Here is a 4,243-nt window from a genome sequence, read left to right on the forward strand (position 1 = left end):
AAGGGTTATTGGCTTTTTGCTCTTGCCTCTTGGTTTTAAGAGTTTTGGCTTTTTCTGCTTGCTTTTTCTTTTTCTTTCTATATTTTTTTTTCGCCCTTTTTTTTTCTGCAAGCTTTGTTCTTTGCTGCTTTTTCTTGCTTCAAGAATCATTAGGAACAAGGAATGAATCCACCTTAGTGATGGTGGCGTTTCCTTCTTGAGGAACCAATGATGTCCTTGAGCTCTTCTATGTCTCTTCCTTGTCTTTGTTGCTCCTCCCCCATTGCTTGTTGATCTTCTCTTATTTCATGGAGCATGATGGAGTGCTCTTGATGTTCCACCCTTAGTTGTCCCATATTGGAACTCAATTCTCCTAGGGAGGTCTTGATTTGCTCCCAATAATTTTGTGGAAGAAAGTGCATCTGAGGCATCTCCGGGATCTCATGGTGATGAGCTTCATACGCCTCTTGAGCTCCATGAATGGGCTCTCTTGCTTGCTCCATCTTTTTCTTAGTGATGGGCTTGTCCTCTTTGATGAGGATATCTCCCTCTATGTCAATCCCAGCCAAATTGCATAGGTGGCAAATGAGGTGAGGAAAGGCTAACCTTGCCATAGTGGAGGACTTGTCAGCCACCTTGTAGAGTTCTTGAGGTATAATCTCGTGAACTTCCACCTCTTCTCCAATCATGATGCTATGGATCATGATGGCCCGGTCTATAGTAACTTCAGACCAGTTGCTAATGGAAATGATTGAGCATTGAATGAACTCCAACCATCCTCTAGCTACAGGCTTGAGGTCCAATCTTCTTAGTTGAACCGGCTTGCCTTTGGAGTCAATCTTCCATTGAGCTCCTTCTACACATATGTCCATAAGGACTTGGTCCAACCTTTGATCAAAGTTGACTCTCCTTGTGTAGGGGCGTGCGTTCTCTTCCATGTTTGGCAAGTTGAACGCCAACCTCACATTTTCCGGACTAAAATCCAAGTATTTCCCCCGAACCATTGTAACATAGTTCTTTGGATCCGGGTTCTTACTTTGATCATGGTTCTTGGTGATCCATGCATTGGCATAGAACTCTTGAACCATTAGGATGCCGACTTGTTGGATGGGATTTGTTAGAACTTCCCACCTTCTTCTTTGAATTTCATGTCGGATCTCCGGATACTCATTTCTTTTGAGTTTGAAAGGGACCTCGGGGATCACCTTCTTCTTGGCCACAACATCATAGAAGTGGTCTCGATGGGCTTTGGAGATGAACCTTTCCATCTCCCATGACTCGGATGTGGAAGCTTTTGTCTTCCCTTTCCCCTTTCTAGAGGATTCTCCGGTCTTAGGTGCCATCAATGGTAATGAAAAAAAAAAGCTTATGCTTTTACCACACCAAACTTAGAATTTTGCTCGCCCTCGAGTAAAAGAAGAAAGAATAGAGGAAGAAGAAGAAGAAATGGAGGAGAGGGAGAAAGTGATGTGGTTCGGCCAAGAAGGTTATAGAGGGTTTGTGTTGTGTGAATTTGAAGAAGAATGGAGGGCTTTATATAGGGAAGGGAGGGGGGAAAGGTTTCGGCCATATGGGTGGGTTTGGGTGGGAAATTGGTTTTGAATTTTGAAGGTAGGTGGGGTGTATGAGGTAGGTTTATGGGGAAGAGTGGATGGATGTGAGTGGTGAAGAGGTGATGGGGAAGAGAGATTGAGGTGATTGGTGAAGAGTTTTGGGGAAGAGTGTTTATGGGATTGTGTGAAAGAGGGGTGAGAAGAAGTGAGTGGAGGTAGGTGGGGATCCCGTGGGGTCCACAGATCCTGAGATGATCCTGTGAGGTCCACAGATCCTGAGATGATCCTGTGGGATCCACAGATCTTGAGATGATCCTGTGGGGTCCACAGATCCTGAGATGATCCTGTGGGGTCCACAGATCCTGAGGTGTTCAAGGATTTACAACCTTGCACCAAATTAGGCATGTAAAATGCCCTTGCACACAACTCTGGGCGTTCAGCGCCAGGTTGGTGCCCATTTTGAGCGTTCAACGCCCATTTGTTGCCATTTCTGGCGTTGAACGCCAGAACCATGCTTGTTCTGGGCGTTCAGCGCCAGAACCATGCTCTGTTCTGGCGTTGAACGCCAGGCAGATGCTTCCTCCAGGGTGTGATTTTTCTTCTGCTGTTTTTTATTCCATTTTCAATTTTTATATTTATTTTGTGACTCCACATGATCATGAACCTATAAAGACATATAACTAAGAAAAATATAGTTAGATAAATAAAAATTGGATTGCCTCCTAACAAGCGCTTCTTTAATGTCAATAGCTTGACAGTGGGCTCTCGTGGAGCCTCACAGATGTTCAGAGCATTGTTGAGACCTAATAATAGAGATCCTTTATACCACAGTATAGGGATCCCTTTGTGAGTGGAAGAAATGAGGGAGACAAAGAATGTGATGTAAAGAAAGAAACACAACTGTGAGGAGGGCAGAGATGTGAGATGAGATGTTAGTAAATGAATAAATAAATAGAATAAGATGGGAGAGGGAGAATTTTCGAAAATAATTTTTGAAAAAGAGTTAGTGATTTTCGAAAATAGTTTTTGAAAAAGGTTAGTATTTTTTTTTCGAAAAATTTTTTTTAAATCAAAAATAAAAATAATTAGTTAATAAAAAAGAAATTTTTGAAAAAGAGGGAAGATGTTTTCGAAAATTAGAGAGAGAGAGAGTTAGTTAGATAGTTTTGAAAAAGTTAAGAAACAAACAAAAAGTTAGTTAGTTAGTTGAAACAAATTTTGAAAAGATAAGAAGTTAGGAAGTTGGAGAAGATATTTTGAAATTAGATTTTTGAAAAAGATAAGATGAGAAGATACTTTTGAGAAGATATGATTGAAATTAGTTTTGAAAAAGATTTGAATTTTAAAATCACAATTAATGACTTGATTCACAAGAAATCACAAGACATGATTCTAGAACTCAAAGTTTGAATCTTTCTTAACAAGTAAGTAACAAACTTGAAATTTTTGAATCAAAATATTAATTGTTATTGTTATTTTCGAAAATTTGATACAAAAATAAGAAAAAAGTTTTTGAAAAATATTGTTGGAATTTTCGAAAATAACTAAGAAATTTGAAAAAGATTTGATTTTTTGAAAAAGATTTGATTTTTGAAAAAGATTTTGAAAAAGATAAGATTTTCAAATTGAAAATTTGATTTGACTCATGAGAAACAATTTGATTTTAAAAATTTTTGAAAAAGTCAACTCAAATTTTCGAATTTGATGAGAGAAAAAGGGAAAGATATTTTTTTGATTTTTGAATTTTTTTTTATGAGAGAGAAAAATTAAAAACATCATTTTCATGTTTTTCTCTTTTACTTTTGAATCAAAACAAGGGATGCATGCAAGAACACTATGAATGTCAAGATGAACACCAAGAACACTATGATGAACATCAAGAACATATTTTTGAAAAATTTTTAATGCAAAGAAAACATGCAAGACACCAAACTTAGAATTCTTTAATGCTTAGACACTAAGAATTCAAGAATGCATATGAAAAACAAGAAAAGACACAAAACATGCAAATGCAAAGATCAAACAAGAAGACTTACCAAGAACAACTTGAAGATCATGAAGAACACCATGAATGCATGAAATTTTCGAAAAATGCAAGATGCACATGCAAATGACACCAAACTTATAACATGAATCAAGACTCAAACAAGAAACAGAAAAATATTTTTGATTTTTATGATTTTCTAATTTTTTTGGATTTTTTTTTTTCGAAAATTATTTGTAAAAGAAAAAATAAGGATTCCAAAATTTTTAATATGAATTCCAGGAATCTTGCCATGTTAGTCTAAAGCTTCAGTCCAGGAATTAGACATGGCTCACTAGCCAGCCAAGCTTTCAATGAAAGCTCCGGTCCAAAACACTAGACATGGCCAATGGCCAGCCAAGCTTCAGCAAGATATCAGAATATACTGCTCATTACTTATCAAATATGTAACTTGCCTCTATGCTGATGGTTTGGAAGCCTCAGTCCAAAAGAATTTAGACATGGCTTTACAGCCAGCCAGGCTTCACATGCTTCATGAAACACTAGAATTCATTCTTAAAAATTTTGAATCTAATAATTTTTTTTTTCGAAAACAGGTGAGAAAATTTTGAAATATTTTTGAAAAATTTTTGAAAAGAAAACAAAAAGAAAATTACCTAATCTGAGCAACAAGATGAACCGTCAGTTGTCCAAACTCGAACAATTTCCAGCAACGGCGCCAAAAACT

The sequence above is a fragment of the Arachis ipaensis genome, chromosome B08 (assembly GCF_000816755.2).
Source record: "Arachis ipaensis cultivar K30076 chromosome B08, Araip1.1, whole genome shotgun sequence".
Taxonomy (NCBI): domain Eukaryota; kingdom Viridiplantae; phylum Streptophyta; class Magnoliopsida; order Fabales; family Fabaceae; genus Arachis; species Arachis ipaensis.